The sequence below is a fragment of the Protopterus annectens genome, chromosome 8.part0, assembly GCF_019279795.1.
Source record: "Protopterus annectens isolate FY-2018-M chromosome 8.part0, PAN1.0, whole genome shotgun sequence".
Taxonomy (NCBI): domain Eukaryota; kingdom Metazoa; phylum Chordata; order Ceratodontiformes; family Protopteridae; genus Protopterus; species Protopterus annectens.
In genome coordinates this window covers 1,126,038,307-1,126,058,541 of record NC_056741.1, presented here as the reverse complement: position 1 = coordinate 1,126,058,541, position 20,235 = coordinate 1,126,038,307, and positions in this window count along the sequence as shown.

The window sequence follows — 20,235 nt, the reverse complement described above, 5'->3', positions numbered from 1 at the left end:
ATTATCTACTAAGTAGAGTAGAAGGCATGCTTTATAATGAAACATGTCTTTACTGTTGTATGGCACAAACTTTATGCACAATACTGTTTTATCATCAATTCCTGTATTACTCAAAAGATGTTATTCTGCCTATAGGGAAGGCTGGTCTATTTAACTCCTTGCTTTCTTTATTTGAGTAAAATTGTGATGCACTTGACTTCTGTACTGAGTAGCTTAAGGGAGGTGACAGCATTCCTGACATGGTGTTACTGATATTATCATCTTCATCATCATCCTCATCAGGCAAATGGCCTTTTTTTAAAATATTCAGATAAGTTTTATTTCCACAATTTGCAGTGTACAGCATTGCTACATATCATAATTGCATCACATATCTTACACTTAGAGATTTCCAATGATGCTGTGACAAGTTATCCAGTATGACAAGACTCATCAGTTGGTGCCTGATGAAAGGTTTCTTTGATCATACTAAGAGGACAGGATGACATACAGCTTATGCAAACTTTATACAGAGTATTATACAGTAATCCTCATATGTATATCCAAGTTTGTCTCATGTAATAAGATGCTGCCATTGACTTTGTGCCATAAAACACTAAGGCCTCAGAGTAATCACATCACTTAGTAACATTATAGAATTTCTCCATCTGTTTTAGGATAGAGAGGCATTTATATAAGATTTATATACAACACATTACGTAGCTTTTTGGATTAATATAGCTGTGTAGCTCAAATAATGTACGCTCCCATTCATAGCTCACTGAGACCTCAAAGTAGTCCCGCCAGTTAGTATGCATTATAGCAATTAGCTGCCTGCTGTAAAATTATGCAACTATTCGCTACTTGCAGAATCTTTGTGATTAGATTTTCCCTTTAATTATTTTTCTTTTCTCTGAGCCTCTTTACCTATCCCTGATATGGTCAGATAAACAATATAAATACTAACAATAGAACAGATAACTATTTACAAGAATTAGCAGACAATTAGACCACAGAGTTCTATACCTTACAAAGTTATTCTCAGGAGTTTTTCATGCAGATCTGAATAGTCTGGTCCTGACTGCTAGAGATGTCCTCAACTTTCCGTACTGTACAATTCTTTTTGTAGATTAGACTTGTTATTATGGGGGTATCCAATGTCCTTAATCATTGTATATGCAATTTCTTTGTTCTCTCCTGTTTGCTAACCTTAGAGTTGTATGCAATTAGAAAACATTCCCATTTTCTATACACATTCTAGAGCATGTGTATATGCTTTCCAGGTGGAGTTTTGATGCTGGGCATACATTTGTTAATCTTAGCTCAGCTGTCATCACTTTCATAAGCATCTGCTGCATGTTAATAAGTTTGGATGGTTGTGTTTGTTTCCATTTCTTGGTTATGACTTTTTTTCACAATAACCATTATTAAAGTCAATAGGGCATTCTGGGGGGTGTAAGCATGCCTTTGATAGGCCATCCTAAGAGATATAACTGCAGATCAACACTCAGTGGTTTTTGAAATACCTTATGAATCAATTGCCTAAGTGGAGTTTGGAAATTAACCAAGCTGGGGCACATAAGGAATATATGTAACATATTTGCCCTCTTCAGAAGAACCACAGCACTAACAGTCCACAGTGAATGTTAGGAAAATATTTCTTAATTTGGATGGGAAATAGAAGTATTTGTGAAGACACTTCCATCCAAATATCCTAAATTTCCTATCCCTGTACAAAGGATTAGTATAGATAAAATAACTTTAGCCAACATATCTAGGAGAGTATATCTCTGATACCCTCCCTGTGGGAGGAATAAAGACGCCTTGTTTAAGTTTCAGATAGTTTATTCAGTTAAGTAGGTAGATGGATGAGTGTACTTCTTCAGAAACACACAAATACAAAATCAAAAACTTAAGCAATTTGGGAGAGAGCATTAAACACTCAAAACACCAGAAATGTCTTAGATATCTGAAACATCTGTATTCCTGCACTAGGGACAGAAAGTTTAAGACAGAGGTAATCCAGAAAGCTTGAGTCAGATTTGCTATGCCACTTGTGACCCAGATGAAGACAGGACTAACAATAAACAGATTAGAAAGGATTAGTCCAAACAAAATCACTTTAACTAGCAGATCTAGGAAACACTCTCTTTGATAACCTCCCTGTGGGAGGAATAAAGGTACCTTCTTGAAGTTTCCAGTAGTTTATTCAGTTAAGTAGGTAGATGGATGAGTGTTCTATGATAAATGGTTAGATGGACAATTAGAATAAAAACGCTCATCCATCTACCTACTTAACTGAATAAACGACTTGAAACTTCAGCAGGGCATATTTATTCCTCCAACAGTGAGGGTAGCAGAGAGTGAGGTCCCTAGATCTGCTAGCTAAAGTGATTTTTCTTAGTATAAGAACAATGACCACTTGCTTCTAAGACTGAGGGGGGGGGGTCTCCCTCTAATATTCTGTTCATCAGAACCCTCCATTTCCCTAGTAGCTCTTCCTTATATATTTTCCATAAATCTCATGGGATGTCATCAGATCCTGGAGACTTAACAGTGGCTTGGTATTTGTATATTTCCTGTGTTTTTGTCTCTGAAATGGGGGGATATAAGTCTGTGCCTCTGAGTGTATGTGCTCCAGTCTGCATGGTATCACAGAGACAGAGAAAAGTAATAACAAAATCACCTGTCTTTACCTTATTTCACCATAGGTGCATGCGGCAGCACTTAGGTGTGCATCACACACTAATGAGCGCCAACAGAGTTGATATATTCAGTAAAGAGGCAGATGTTCTTCATAGGTGCTAATTACAGCATAAGCAGGTGATTTTTAGTACAGTGGAGCTATTCAACAAGCTATAAAGCATCGATGTAGCCTACATTTTGGTTTGTCCTGCATATTTCAGTACCATGGAAGCAGAGACAAAGAAATTCTAGGCCTGAAATAAAATTGTGTCAACTGCTGCATTTGCAAGGTAAGTCCTGAACCTAGAATGTATTCTTTAATAATATTATGGCATATCCTTGTATTTCTTAACTTGGTGCAGTAATGAAGTATATAGTGATGGATTTGTACAGAAAATACCTTAACATGTGACAGCAGATACTTATCTTACTTTTATGTGTCCATTACTATGTGTTTTGGCCTATTCTTCTCATTTTAATTGCAGTTTTTGCATGATGCACTGCATAGTGCAAACAGTGAGAACGTGGAATGGCTGTGTTTATCTGGTTTGCAGGAAGCACAGCAGACCACCTAGGAAGCAGACCGACAAAAATACAAACCAGACACATTCAATTAATGCCCTTGGCCATCATGAAACCCTGGCCCGGTGTACAGATGGTAATGTGTTTTAGTACAGAGTGTACAACCTTTGATTTACTGCTGTGACATTGTGGTGTATAGCAGTCAAGTGCAACTTAGACAACTGTTTCCTCAACATTCTTGTGGGAACAGATGTAAGTATAAGACTGCCATACAGTGGGTCCTGGGTTTGAAGAGTATTACTTTTATTGATAGAGCAATATATGTATTATTACATTTATGACCAAATGTTTCACCGTGGGTATAATGTGTAGTATAGTCCTGTAAATGTATTCCTGCTATCTAGACCAGCATTGCTTTAACTTTTGCAAAAAACTCATACATAACTGCCTATACATGCAATTGCTTGCCACTGTTTTATTCTGCTTGGCATATGTTAGCAATACGACTCGCATTTGTGCACTGCTTACCTATACACAAACAAGTGTAACTCCACATGCGTTACACTTTGTTAGCTATCTCGCAAATCCGCTACTCACTGCACTACAGAACTGTATATAACATGCTTTCTTATTGGTGTTTAATATTCATTTCTTTTGTATGACATAAATGTACATGTGGAAACATTGCAAATTGAGGGCACATTCTAAGTACATGTTATATATTCACAATACATACATGTGCTGCCCCCTCCAAGCTGTACATCCCTGGGGTCTCAGCTTTTTACAAACATATATTAACCACACTACAAGTTGTAATAAATAATGTTGTGTGCACCCTCATGGACAGAGCTGGTCAGTGGCGCTGACAACCTTGATCTGCTAAACTGAAACATCCAACTATGCTGAATATGAGTACTTGTGTTTTCACATAGCCTGGCTTCTACACAACCTAATGCTGTTAGGCTACTGGCCTCATATGAACCTATGAATCTATGTGCCTATGCAGGTCTCCCATCCTGTTGTATCCCACATGACCTGCTGATGTTAGCTACTATAAGTTCACATGCAGCCATATAAAAGTCATACTTGTACCTTGGCACTTGTGCACAGCACTGAGGGAAATTATTTATTTTTCTTACAGTCATTTCTGAAATTTGAAGGAGTTGCTCAATTATCCTATTTGTGGATGAGGAGTTTCTTCCAAACTACAGGGTCCTTTCCCTTGTAGTGTATGGGGAAGAACTGAGAATATTTCTAACACTTTTTATTAATGGATGCAAATTTGTGTCCCAGGGTAGATGTTATTGCCATTCATGTAGTGTCATTTATATTTTGGGTTGTGGGTGTGATGTCATTCAATGGCATATTGGGCAAACCAAGAGGAAAGTTAAAACTAGAACTTTGGAACATCTGGCAGATATTAGGAAAGGTTCATAGGTTCATAGGTTCATACTAGGCTATCTGCCCGAGGGCATTTACAAGCCTAGCCCATCGTTTTGTGGCTTACGCCACCCCTTTAGTATGGGGAACTATACCCATTATTTTGCTGTGCCTCTGTCAAGCAGTGACACTGAGGTAATCCCTGGGGTATATCTGCGATCTCCCATCCATTGGTCAAGATTTCTCTTGAACAAGGCAAGCGAGGTGCTCTGCCTCACATATACCGTGATTTTGTTCCACAGCATAGGGAGTCTTTGGGTGATGAATCTATCCCTCCAGCACGTCCTATTAATAGTCGTGTCGAGGTTTAAGTCTCCCACCCTTGTGGCTCTGATGGATCTAGATTTTTTGAGGTGAAGCATATTCATCAAATCTGGGTTTGACATGGCCTTGTATGTTAGGCAAAGGTCAACTCTGAGCAAGCGGTAAGCGACTGAATAGAGCTGGAGTTCTTTCAGTCCGGCAGCATAGGACAGATTTTTGAGACCCTTTATCCTTTTGGTGAGGAACTTTTGTGGCCTCTCCCGCTGCTGCAAGTGTCGGGTCAGATACATTCCGAATGGGGCATTGTACTCAATCATTGGTCTGATGAGTGATGAGTAGAGGGAGACAATGACCTCCCTTGATCTAGATGAGAATCCCTTCATGATAAGGTGGGCAATGTAGAAGGTCTTCCTAACCACTTTAGCCACATGGGTGTCGAATGACAGACTACTATCAACCTGGGTCCCCAGGTCCCTGATAACTTCTTCTGTGCTCAGTGGATTGCCACCTATTTGGTAGCTAGGGGTAACCTTGTTTTTCCCGAAGGGTATGACTATGCATTTTTTGGCATTTAACTTTAGGCCATGGCTCTGGCACCAGTTATCCGTTTCTGTGAGACCCTTCTGAAGGATATCTGTGTCAGATGTGTTTTCCACTATGGCGCCCAGTTTGCAGTCATCTGCAAACTTTGTCAGCCATAACCCTCCTGTGTTTGCTTGTACTTCGGAGAAGTAGATGCCAAACAAGAGTGGGCCCAGGACTGAGCCCTGTGGGACACCACTTGTGCTAGGCTTTGAGTCTGACATGGCGCCAGCAACTCTGACCCTGTGGGTTCTGTCACTCAGCCAGTTTGCAACCCATCTTGTGATGTATGAGTTAATATTTGAGCTGATGAGTTTTTCAATGATACCCGAGTGGGGTATTGTATCAAGACCTTCGCCAGATCGAGGTAGGCTGTATGGACTGCCTTTCCCTCATCAATGGCTTTGGTGACTGTTTCGAAAAAGTCAACCAAGTTTAAAAAGCATGATCTGCCTTTGACAAAGCCAAACTGGGTTGGATCCAAAGTCTGCAAATTCCCTATGTCTTTATTTATGAGGTCCATTATGATCCTCTCCAAGGCTTTGCAGATAAGGCTTGTCAAGTTAATGGGCCGGTAATTTCCAGGGTCGGTGGAGGCACCGCCTTTGTGAAGTGGGACCACAGTTGCAGTGTGCCACTCCCTGGGTACGTATCCAGAGGTAAGACTTTGATTAAACAGCTGTCCTAGCTGTGGGTTTAATTCCTCATTGAGTTCGTGGAGCACACAGCCGGGGACACCATCAGGTCCCATGGATGCTGTGTTTTTTGCTTTGGAGAGAGCAGTTCTCACTTGGGGATTGGAGATGTTTGGGGGGCTGCAATCATTTGGTATAGATATCTCTCCTTTTGTGGGGGGAGGGGGGGGTTTGCACTGAACCTGTCAGCCAGTATGTTGGCAATGTCTGTAGGATCAGTAATCTTCACATCATTTTGAACTAGTTCTGAGCATATCTGGGAGTTTCCTCCCAGGTTTCTAACATAGCTAAAGAAGGCCTTATGATTGTCTTTTGAGTCTTTAGCTATTTTTCTCTCAAAATTTGCTTTGGATGATTTTATGAGAGCTCTTAGTTTTTTACTTATAGTGATCAAGGGTGTCTTACCTTTTAAGGATTTTGCTCTATCTTGTAGTAGCTTCCTCCTTTTGTTGTAGAGTTTGTTTATGGCTGGGGTCCACCAGACTGGACGCTTGCCTTTGGTACAAAGAGTCTTTGTTTTGCTTGGGATTGCCTTATTCATGCAGTCCTGCAGGTGCTGGTAGAAGGCATTTGTAAGTGATTCAGCGGCTTGTGTACTGTTTTCCGGCTCGGGGCCTTAAAGGAGACCACACTAGTCTTTAGAAGTGTGAAGTCGGATTCGAGAAGTTCTTTACTGTGGTCTTTTTATTTCAGGTGGGGTGGGATGAGGACCTCCAGCGAGATTAGTTTGTGATCTGATCTCACCAGTGAGGGGTATACTTCGGTGTTGAACATTGTGCTCCCATGTTCGTGATGATGAGGTCAAGTATGTTATCTCCTCTTGTGGGGATGGTAACTAGTTGTTCCATGGCATTTGAGTTTATGAATTCCAGGAACTTTTGGGCTAGGGTGTTTGGGCTTGAGTAGTATTCCCAGTCTATATTAGGGTAATTGAAGTCACCTAGTATGATGGTGTTTGGTGATACATTTATCCCCTCTAGTGTTTTCAGGAAGGCCATGTGAGGTTCCTGAGTTTGTGAGGGTGGCCTGTAACATGCTACAATTTGCAGAGCAGTCTTGCCTATGGTTAATTGCACCTGGATGGTCTCCGATGCATCGTGCGTTGCCACCAGTCTTGAGGTGTGGGTGTCCTTGATGAATATGGATACCTCCCCTCCTTTCTTGGTATTGTCCGGATTTTGGGGCCGGAATGCATGATATGAGGTAAAACCTGATAGTGCTGGGGTGCTCTCAGGAGCCTTGAACCAGGTTTCTGTCACAGCGCAGACATCGATGTTCTCCATACTGAGAAGGGCCTCGAGTGCGTGCATTTTGAGATTCAGACTTCTGGCATTGAGCAGCATTACCCTTAGTTTTTTTCCTTTTTTGTGTTCTAGGGTGGTAGGTTTAGAATTTGAGCCTTGCCTAAAAAAGGCACTATGGGGGTGGCAAGAGCCTTTGCCAATATCCGGAATCCCAGGGGTGACAGGTGCAAGCCGTATAGCCCTATTGTGAACCACTTTCTGAGGGAACATTCTTGTGATGGGGAACCTTTGTTTTTTTAGTGTTTTAGCACAGCCTGTGGTGGGTGAGAGAGGAGACTAAATCAACTTGAAACTACATTTATTTTTAATTATGATAGTCTCTCCCCTAGGGTTCTCAATCAGGAGGTATTACTCAACTTTTAATTTATTTTTGTTATTTTTGTCATTTTATCAATATATTTTTGTTGGTCTTTGGTGAGGTTTTGTGTGTCATTTCATACTCAATTCTGTAGTCTGTGTACTTAGGTAGGAGTTCTGTTCTCACTGCAGTCAAGTGTGTGTGTGTGTGTGTGTGTGTGTGTGTGTGTGTGTGTGTGTGTGTGTGTGTGTGTGTGTGTGTGTGTGTGTGTGTGTGTGTGTGTGTGTGTGTGTGTGTGTGTGTGTGTGTGTGTGTGTGTGTGTGTGTGCATGTACCCTCAAAGGCAGGTGTGTATCCTGAAGTTACTGCCCCAATCCTATAAAGTGACAGCATTTTCATACTTGCACCTATATACAGATCCATTTCAGGCAGGCCTCCCGCCTTCTTCTCTCTAATATGCACTGCTGATGTCATCCACTATAAGCTGACCTGCAGCCATGTAAATGTCAGACTTGTGCCATGGTGTTTGCATAAAGAAGTACTGTGTTCTGTACTCTGTGCACTAAAATAGGTAGGGGTTCTGTTCTCATTGCAGTTGACGTGTGTGTGTGTGTGTGTGTGTTTGTGTGTCTGTGTGTGTGTGTGTGTGTGTGTGTGTGTGTGTGTGTGTGTGTGTGTGTGTGTGTGTGTGTGCCTCAGTTCAGCAAAGTAGAGATGCGATCTTACAGTTACTTCTCTAATGGCATGGCTTGCCAGTATTTTGATACTTTCACCTGCCTACACATCCATTTCAGGCAGGCTTCCCAAATTATTATCTCCCATATGGCCTGCTGATGTCATTCACTATAATTTGACCTGCAGCTATGTAAAAGTTAGACTTGTGCTGTAACACTTGCATAGAGTAATGTGTTCTGTAGTCTGTGCACTTAAATAGGCAAGGGTTCTGTTCTCACTTCAATCAACTTGGTGTGTTTGTGTGCCTGTACTCACCAGAGTAGATGAGCTATCCTATAGTTACTTCTTCAGTGGCATGGCTTGCTAGTATTGTAATACTTGCACAAACCTACACATACATTTCAGGCAGGCCTCCAAAACTCTTGTCTCCCACATGGCCTGCTGATGTCATCCAGTATAAGTTGACCTGCAGCCATGTAAAAGTCTGATTGGTGCCATGGCTCTTGCATAATGTACTGTGTCATGTAGTCTATGCACTCAGATAGGTAGGGGTTCTGTTTTCACTGCAGTCAACTTAGTGCATGTGTGTGTGTGTCTGTCTCTCTCAACAGAGGAGATGGACTATCCTACAGTTACTCTGCTAATGGCAAGACTTGCTAGCATTTTGATACTTGCACAAGCTTACATGTCAATTTCATGCAGACCTCACAACCTCTTGTCTCCCACATAGCCTGCTGATGTCATCCACTATAAGTTGACCTACAGCCATATAAAAGTCAGACTTGTGTTGTGGTGCTTGCATAAAGTACTGTATTTTGTAGTCTGCATACTTAGATAGGTAGGGGTTCTGTTCTCACTGCAGTCAACTGGATGTATGTGTGAGCTATTACTTGACATTACAGAAAGCATTTACACCAACATGTGGGACATTGTTATTACCTTATGCTTAACAGACAATGTTAATGTCATCTGCTATATCAGATTATTGCATGTGCAGCCATCCCACCAGGGCATGAGCATACACTGACCTGGAACCCAGGCAGTCATCACCTTAGGTTCATAGGAGGTTACTAGGCTATTGACTCTAGGGCCTTTATAAGCCTAGGCATGTTATACCCTCGTTCCCTTATTGACCATGTTGTATTGTCTATATTTCCAATAAAAAACAAAGAAACTAGTGTACTTCAAACTTCATTGATGAGCTCGTCACAATAAGCACAGTAAGCATGATACCTACTATTGGTGGGAAAGCATCATTCTGCATTGGCCTTTATCTTTGGTAAACAAGGCAGTTGATCCTGGAGAGGTTTTAAGATTCAGTGCTCCAAGATGGGTTGTCCAGGAGTCCAAAGTGTTTGTTGGGCTCCTAGTGAATGAACATGGGCCCAGGCTTTTGTAGAGGAACTATCATGGCTCAGATTACAAGGCAGAAGCATGGAATAGCCTGGTCAGGGCTCTGACCAGTGCTACCAATATCCCCCCTCTGGTGAACAATGTAGGAATCACTACAGAGATGTCAGGATGTGGGAGAAGGATACCCTCAATCATTGGATTGAGGAATGCAGGACTGGGGGAACCCAACATATTTGAAAGTGTCACTTACAAAGACTACTTGTAAGAGTTAAAAGCTGGATATAGTCAGCACTGGTATGCTTAATGGTATTCTGCTCTGTTCTGTTTTTGCCACAGCCATCACAGACCAGGAAATGAACATCCAGACCCATTCCACTAGATTGGCATGGATGGCAGAAGCATGTGGTATGTATGCACTCAAACAGTACTATTATTTTAACATTAAAAGTAAATACACCTTTATTGGTTTATTATAGAGTTGTATCAAATTGAGCATTAATTTCTCAACTGTAATAGGAAAGTATGCATGCATTAGTGTGGAGGCCAAAACAACAGCACCCTATTATAGGATTATAGGAAGTTTCTAGGCTATTGGTCATGAAGCCCTTATAAGACTAGCTAAAGTTTAGAACATGTTTAGACAAATGAGCACTAGATGCCCCTGTCCATCAGGGAAACTGCTGGAATTCCAGGGATGTACTTTCTGTTTCCCATCCAGTTATACAGGTTGTGCTTGAAAAGATGTAAAGAGGTACACTGCTTGGCATGGAGAGGGAGTCTCTTCCACAGATGGAGGGTTTTTTTCTGGGACACAAATCTGTCCTGTCAACATCTATTGATGTCACGGACCCAGGTTGAGGCTGAGCATGCAGGTTACTCTAGAGGACATTGATTTGTTGATATGCAGCAGTCCCATCAAGGCAGGGTCTGAGATCACCTTGTATGCCAGACAGAGATCATCTCTGTGGAGTCTGTATGAAACTGAATAGAGGGATAGGACTTTTAGACTATCTTTATATGGTAGATTTTTGAGGCCCTGGATTCTCCTGGTGAGGAACCTCTGCGGTCTCTCCAGCTGCTGCATGTGCTTTGCAAGGTACATGTTGAATGGGGCATTGTACTCAATAATGGGCCTTATAAGGGAAGAATACAGGGATGTTATGACCTCTTTTTCCCTGGATGAGATACCCTTACTTATGAGGTGAGCCATGTAGAAAGCTTTTTGGACAAAAGAAGCAATGTGGTGGTCAAAAGTCAGATTGCTATCAACCTGGGTGCTCAAATCCCTCACAACTGATTGAGTGCTTAGGACATTGTTATTAATGTAATACTTTGTGGGGATGTCACTCTCCTCAAAGTGGATGATGATGCATTTCTTGGTATTCAGCTTGAGGCCATGTTTCTGGCACCAGTCATTAGTTTAGGTGAGACCCTCTTAGAGGATGTCCACATCACTAGGGATTACAGGTAGTGCAAAGGCATAGGCTGTGCCTTTAAAAAAACACACTTACCAAATATATAATACTGTTAAGTTTTCATCAGTATTGCAATGTAACATCAGACCTCTAAAGCAGAGGCACCAATGGGCTGCTGTATACAGTAATCAGTATATCTGGAACATGCATATGTGCAATAAATGTACACTTCAAGGATTGGTCGCTATAGTCTGTAGTATATTGTGCATCTGTTAAGAGCTAGGTAGTCTTAACAGTAAGCAAGGTATTTGTAAGGAGTTGGTAGTCTTAAAAGCAAAGGTAACATAATAGAGTCGAATAACTATCAATGCTTTGTATGCCACATAAGAAGTTACTAATGTTCTCCTTTTTTTTCTCTCACCCCAACCCTTGTCTTATTTTATTATTTTTCTTTTTTAATTTTTTTTCTTTTTTGTTTTTTTCCCACAGCACAGCGAGTTAGGCCTGTCCCATGGGATCCACCTGGCCACAATGGTAGCACCCTCTCTGCTTCCCCTTCATTACCTGGCCCCTCAGGTAGTTCTGCTGTGCAGGATAGGCCAGTGGTTCTCTCTGGGAGGCAGTGGCAGAGGTGGTCAGTATATCACACAAAATGAACTGCCAGGCTTGGTGCATAGATTTGTGCACCACACAGTTTGTGCACACCTATGCCAGATGGAGACACTGCTGTCCATCATTGTATTGAATAACACAAGGAGACACAGATGTCTGATACTGCAGCCATTGTTGTAGTGAGCTGACAGTGATGGCAGTCCAGCTGGTGATGACTCAATTTTCACTGTCACCCAGCTTGACGTCCATGGGTTCATGATGTCCTCACCCTCACCACAATCACGGTTTTCACCCAACCTCTTTTGTCCTTCACTGTCCCTGTCTCTTGTCTTGTTTGTCTTGTCTGTCTGTAATTGCATCCTCACCTGCCCAAATTATCACACCCAGACACACCTATATCCCTTCCCCAACATTCCAAAATTCTTCTCTCCAAAAAAAAAGGGGGGGGGGTAAAAAAGGGTGCAGGTCCCACAAAAAAAAAAAAAAAAACAACAAACAAACAAAAAAAGAATCACCCCATACTTAGCTTTCCATTTCACACATGTATAACACACTTGATTAAGTCCAATTCAATATACAATAGATTGTGTTGTGGTTATCCTTGTCTCTGGAGGTGACAGTCCACATTCAGGTAATATTTTATATATATGTTCATGTTTGGTTCTTGAAGAAATGGATACCTATGGTTCTTTCTTACTTCCTTTCCTACTTCCTTCCTGCACATTCCTGCCTTCCTTTAACTTTATTCTTCCTTCTGCCTGCTCCCCATTTCAGCACTTTCCTGTCTTGTCTACGGTTCTCCTACATTTAAATCTATTACCACAAGAAGACTGGGAAAACTGTTGTGCATGTTGCACTTCATTGCTGTAATCTGCAGTTTCACAACAGTAAAACAAAACTTGCACACCCTCCCCAGGATTCATCAAGCTCTGCACGGTGTGCAGGAATAGTGCAAGAGCTGCTGCAGGCAATATGGATGACGTGCAATCCAGGAATAAGCTCCCGGGACATGCACGGGCACTCCTGCACTATTCCTGCATGGACACAGCCCCTGTATGCTAATTAGCTCATTTGCTGATAAAAACATGCAAATGAGGTGAATTAGTGATCCAGGAAACAGACAGGCCTCCATGCAGGATTAGTATAGACTGCAGAAATGTATTCAGCCAGTAGCTGAATACATTTCTACAAACTACAAAATGGAGGCATGACAGCTCGTAAAAATGCAAGTATTAGAAAGGTTAGGCATGACATAGACCAAATATATAACCATAGGCATGAAGATTAGTTGCAATATTATAAAAAAAATAACTGTTTTGGCTGATTTCGGCAGTTTAAGCATAGGGCAGTGGTGCACAAATGGGATTAGCCCAAAAATAATTTAAAAAAGCTGGAAATAAGCTTTTAAACCAAAATCATAATTTTGCCATAATAGTCAATGGCATGCATAACACAACAAGACCATGGAATAGTGGTTGCTAAGGGGGAAGGCTGAGTGTCATTTTTTTAACCATGCATTTGCAGTCAATCATATGCAAATTAGGGCAATGATACTGAATCACAGATTTTTCCTCATGCTAGTTTGCACCCAACCATGTAGGTGCAGTAATACCATAGTGTAAGCCTAAGAGCTAGATGACTTCATAAGGGGGTCTGTCATGCATGCTGTAAACTTATTGGAGCTCTGTGGCCTGTGTTTGCCTTAGCTAAGCACAGCTAAGAAAGGGGGTGTGTCTGAAGCTGACTAGCAGCATTTACATTGCCTAAATGGGTGTATGTGCTGTGCACCAGGTTTTAAACAAAAAAATAAATAAATAAACCAGGAAGTAGCAGTGCCATTCAGATCTGAGCACTGGGTTTGCGCAGTGTGCCTCTCGGCTTAAACAGGAAGGCAATGGGAAGGGAAAACAGCAGTAGGAAGGTAATCAAGGAGAACTAGCATAGCTGACAAGTGAAATGTAACAGAATCAGCCAATTACACAGGCAGGAGCCCAGCCCAGCACACTACTATAAACTACACATATACCTTTCCCACTGGTTTTTCCCATAAACTCTACACCACCGGTGTACACAAATGAGGAAATTTTACCTACCAAAAGCAACAAAATGATAGGGGCTGCTTTTGCTCTCATAAAACAATATTTGGAAGAGGCTGAGGGTGGTGAGGATGAGAATACTGATGGCCAACCCACAGTGTGGAGAAGGAGAAGGGTGTACAGACCCAGGGTAACCTACCAGGGGCTACATGAGCTGGAGATAGTGGAGCACTATAGGGTGGACAGGGACCTCCTACAGCAAATTGATGAGCTGCGCCGGCCACACCTCACACACAGAACCAACAGAGGGGAACCCATCCCAGTAGATACCAAGGTATGTGTAGGCTTAAGAAAACTAGCCACAGGTACCTTCCTAAGGCCAATTGGGGATATCATGGGGATCTCACAGGCATCAGCATCCAAGGTACTTCACTAGTTCCTGGATGCCATGTTAGCACATGTCAGTGAGCACATATATTTCCACCCGTGAGGGTTTGACCAGCAATATACATTTCTTCCACCAAATAGCATAATACCCTGAGGTAGTGGGCGCTATAGACTGGATGCACATACACATCAAAGCACCACCAGGTGAGCAGGGTAGGGTCTACATAAACCACAAGGGCTTCCCCTCCATCAACTGCCAGGTTGTGTGTGATGCCCAGGGCATTATAATGAATGTGTGTGCTGGCAGTTCTGGAAGCTATCATTACTCCCACATCTGGCATATAACGCTGCTGTACCTGAGATTTGCAAGTGGGGACATCCCATATGGCCACCTAGTGGGGGATACTGGTTACGCACTGGAGCAGTGGCTGATGGCACCCATCAGAAATGCACAAATACCCAAACAAGAACTCCATAATGAGGAACACACACAAACCAGAATCATAATAAAGCGTGTGTTTGGGTGGCTCAAGTCACAGTTCCGGTGCCTGGACATATCCGGTGGAGCCTTGCAATACTGTTCAGCTACTTGTACCCAAATTGTCATTGTATGTTACATGCTACACAATATCATCTGGCTGAAACAGCTGCAGCAGGAACAGCATGGGGCAGGGCCACACAGCCCCCCACCATTGCCAAGGCCAGCACAGGCACAGACTGACTCAGAGGAGGAACAACCTGAGCCTGCCCCTGTAGGCAGAAGGAGGCATGCCCAGTATGTCCAGGCCTTGACAAAGAGGCAACACATAGCACATACACTGACATGGTAGGAACCCAGGGAATGACACCTCTCTCTTACTCGTACATACAGTAAAAGGGATGCCAAACATGACACTACCTGTGCTTAACCATGCATAGGGTGTGTACTATGTGCATCTGACATAGTCAGCCCTGCAGCACCATCCTCACTACAGGCACAGCCACAAAGTAAGTCACTCTCCCTATTAATTGCTGAATGGAGTAGTATGTTCTGCTACTTGTATCTATGGTACGGATGTGAGCATGCAAGGGAATCGGGTGGTTGAATGGGATGGCAGCAGATAGTAGACACCTATATGGGCAGCATGAAATCCATAACAAATACTGGTGTCAACATAGTAGGCAGTACTAGACAAGGTGACAAATCCCACTGCAGGACATGTGCTGGGTCAAATGTGTGCCCATAGGGCACACAAATGCATGTCAGTGAGGCTCACATACCCAACAACAGTCTCAGCCAGCAGGTCAGGTGTAGACGACCCCAAATAAAGGCTGTGCTAAGGCCTCCAAATGATGGCAATTGAGAACAGCCCCCCTCCAGACCTACACAGACAGACTACAACAGATCAAACAGTTGAATGGTAGCTCTGAAGAGTAAGAAATCTGAAACTGAAATGTAGGTCAATAAAACCTAAGATATGTACTGCACTGATATGCCTCTAGTCTGCATGATAGGTCAAAATACAGAATGAAATGGAAGCCAACAGAGTATCTGAAATACCAGTACAATCATAGCAAATGTTTACAGTTTTCAGGTGTGCCCCCCCACAATCCTACATAGAAATGTAGTAACATGTATGTGTGGGTATAATAAAAGTGGAGCACAGATTACCTGAGCTGGCCAAATTAGCAGGATAGATTGTTGTACATGTACAATATGCAGGGGTCTGTGTGTTAGGTTGTTGTGTACTGTATATTGTGTGAAAGTGGTCAGCATGTAGGCATGGAGGGTTGTGTCCCGGTGTCTTATGGCTAGTACTGTTGATGACAGGGCCAAGTTCTAACAACTGCAGTACCAAACACAATGCATCCCAGCAAGACCTAATCCAGCAGTAATCCATACTAATTGTTCGGATGTAATATCTGTCACTATCTGAAAGATTGACATGACATGAATGTGGGCCCAGACATACACACATTACACAGGTGGAAATAGCCTAGACAGATAGTGTATAAAATGTTACTGTCAAATGGCTACACTTTTGGAATTGTACATACAGGTTAGCAGCACATCATTTGTCTGTGTAGTATGGAATACTGATGTAGTCTGGCCAAACACTTGCAGACTACAAAAGGCACAGTTATGAAGTATTGAGAAACCGCTGGTGCCCTTGCACATGCCAACATAAGGGGAATGCCCCATGTATATCTGTGAGTCAGCTGCAAGAAGCTTTCATAGCACCCCATCATCAGCCACAGGTTCATCACAGGTCATATCCCTGCTGTTGGGAATGAGTACAATATGACCCACACTTCTGTATGGGAATACCCACAGAATGCAGCATGCTGAATAGGTATCCCATGCAGGTGTGACCCTAGCTGTAAGCAGCACCCTGCCAGCATCCACACCAATGGATTAATAATGACAGAAACTATTGCCATTAACCACACTTACCCTGTCACCCCAGGGGAATCCAGTGGCTTCCAGCCTGGGATTGTAGGAGTGACAGAATGCACTGACCTGCTACAGATGGCCTGCATCAATACTAAATGCCCTACAGTCCTCTGTCAAATGCCTGTGTCTCACCCTTACTGATAATGTAAGTTATCTCATGGAGTCCCAATCAAGTGCATAACACAGTCCACAGAACACAACTGCAAGGCCATGTCAACAAATCCCAGTAACATGTCCACCATGTCCTACTGCATGAACTGTGGACCAACCCCTTAATACTGCTGGGATGAAGTAATAACTATAGGGATACTTATCAGATATCACTTGCATAATGTTAGGAAGAGGCTCGAATAACAGAGGGGGGTAGAAGCATGGATGCCATGGAGTGTGTGAAGTCTGAAACTCTGATGTGTGCCCATACTATCCCTGCTTGCAAACCCAGGAATGGGTAGCTACAAACCTGCTTGTAAACGACAATGTGAAGGGGAAATTACCAGAAATATGAGCCCTGCCTCTGGGTAACCTGTGTGAATCTGTACAGCAGAAAGGCATGGCCACAGCAGGATATGGCCATTCTGTCACGTTGATAGATGTACAAGCATGGGATCTACAGCCACCATGGTACCAAGGTGCTGGGCCATTTACACAGACCCATCTGCAAGTGTCTGCAGCTCCCCCTCCAGAATGTCATAATTGCGCAAAAATATGTAGACTGTAGACCACAATACTGGACACAGCTTCATTCATCTTGTATTCCCCAGGAAATTACTACAAGCAAATAAGTATATCTGTCAGCAGTTGATGACATAATACATCACAGTGTAAAACAGTACATGTGTCTGAATATCTCTGCTAACACCAAAACCATGTAGCAGAAGCAGCACAGACACAATTAGTTACAGTATTCCAGTATCCTTTGCCCATTGTGACTCCATATTGTCAACCTATCTACAGATATCCTGCAGAAACAGGTTGCCAGCTGTATGTGTAGAACACAAATGCCTGCACTGGAATACAGCCTAACTGGAATGGATTCACACATTCAATACAGAAGGTCATACTGGGCATGCTCCCATACTTAGAGAAACAAAGCTCATGTCTGACAACAAAATACAGAAGGGTCATACTGGGCATCCTCCCATGCTTATAGAAATGAAGCCCATGTCTGGCAACAACAGTAGAATATACATATGTTTCAGTGGCGGATGTCTGTGCACCCACACAACATTGCACACCAGTCATGCTTTGCACAAAAATCAGATAGAAATACACACATATATCCAAGGACAACACACTATAATAGGTCAAGTATACACAAACAGAGATGTGGGGAGGATAGAGACAGACATTGACAAAGAGGTTCGCATCATGAGGCTTGTCCCACCCACCAAATATCCAATTGGCCAATATCACATGATGTGCCAATGTCTATCACTGGAGACATTTGCTTCTGGTAGCCCTCAGCACTATAGTGTCTGTGGTGCTTGTAATAACTGTGTAACATGAAAGTACTATTCATTATTCATCTAGCAGTTGTACAAACAGTCCTGTGAAATGTAAAGTTGTGTTTGACTGAGTGTTGTGTGTGTGTTTCCAGAGGAATGTTTTATGGCCCATTCACACACACTGCACTCCCCATTGCCCTAGATTAGCTAGCCTGCTGATGTCAGTTACCTTGGAATTCCACTTTGGAGAATAAGCACCCTTGTACGTTCTGTGGTGCATGCAGTAACTCCATAATGCTATAGTGTGATGTATTAGTTAGGTAAGAGTTTTATTCCCAGACATAGCAACTGTGAAACTCTTTATGTGTGTGTGTGTAGGTTATAAATGCTTTTGAGGCCATTCACAGTCACTACAGCTCCCATTGTCCTACTTTAGCAAGCCTCTTGATGTCAGTCACCTTAAATACCTCCTTGGACAAAATTCAGCCCTGTATACTCTGTGATGTGTGCGGTAACTGCGTAATGCTATAGTGTGATGTACTAGTTAGGTCAAAGTTCTAATCCCAGGCATGGCAACTGTAAAGCACTGTGTGTGTAGGGATCAATGATTTTGAGGCCATTCATAGACACTACACCTCCCATTGCCCTACTTTAGCAAGGCTGCTGATGTCATATATCCTGAAATACACATTTGGATAAGAGCTAGTCCTATAAGCTCCGTGGCACGTGCGATAACTGCATAATTATGTAGTGTGATGTACTAATTAAGTAGGAGTTCTAATCCCAGACATGGCTACTGTAAAACACAGTGTGTGTGTGTGTGTGTGTGTGTGTGTGTGTGTGTGTGTGTGTGTGTGTGTGTGTGTGTGTGTGTGTGTGTGCAAGGATCAATGATGTTGAGGCCATTCATAGACACTACACCTCCCATTGCCCTACTTTAGCAAGGCTGCTGATGTCATTCACCTTGAAATACACCTTTGGAGGAGGGCTAACTCTGTAAGCTCTGTGGCGTGTGAGATAACTGTGTTGTGCTATAGTGTGATGTACTAGTTAGGTAGGAGTTCTAATCCCAGAGATGGAAACTGTGAACCTTGGTGTGTGTGCAGGGATCAATAATTTTGAAGCCATTCATAGACACTACACCTCCCATTGCCCTATTTTAGCAAGGCAGTTGATGTCATTCACCTTGAAATACACTTTTGGAAAAAAGCTAGCCCTATAAGGTCTGTGGCACATGCAATGACTGCGTAATGCTGTAGTATAATTTGCTAGTTAGGTAGGAGTTCTAATCTCAGACATGGCAACTGTGGAGCTCTTTGTGTGTGTGTGTGTGTGTGTGTGTGTGTGTGTGTGTGTGTGTGTGTGTGTGTGTGTATAGAGAGTAATGCTTTTGAGGCCATTTACAGTCACTACACCTCCCATTGCCCTACTTTTGCAAGCCTGATGATGTCATCTACCTTGAAATATACATTTGGAGAAGGGCTAGCCTTATAAGCTCCGTGGTGTCTGCCATAAATGCAGAAAAATGTAGTAGCAGTAACTACACAGCTATGGGTTTGAATGCCATCTGTGGTAAGTGTTTCTGTGTGCACTTCAAAGATTTTGTCCCTATTTACAACCAGTAATCATCTCAGACCCTGACTTTAGCAGTCCTGCAGATGTCATCCACCTTACAAGTATCTGTTGCGAAAGCTGCCCCAAGTCAGGTCAGTGGTGCATGTGGTAAATGTGTAATAGAATGGTCTGTAAAGGTTGTTAGATAGAGGTTTGAACCTTACCCTTGGTAAATGTGTGATTAGGGTAAAATTATTTTGGGGATCTCTCACCCACTACATCACCCAGTGCCAGTATTTACAAGGGCTGGTAATGTTCCTCACCTTAAACGTACCTTGGGACAACAGCCATTCAATAAGCTCCATGGCACGTGTGATAAATGTGGTACACTGTAGTAGCAATACACGGCTAGGTAGGGGTTTGAATCTCAGTACTGGCAAGTGTGTGTGTGTGTGTGTGTGTGTGTGTGTGTGTGTGTGTGTGTGTGTGTGTGTGTGTGTGTGTGTGTGTGTGTTTCATCAGTATCCTGTGTGGAGGTTGCTGTGGTTGTGTAAT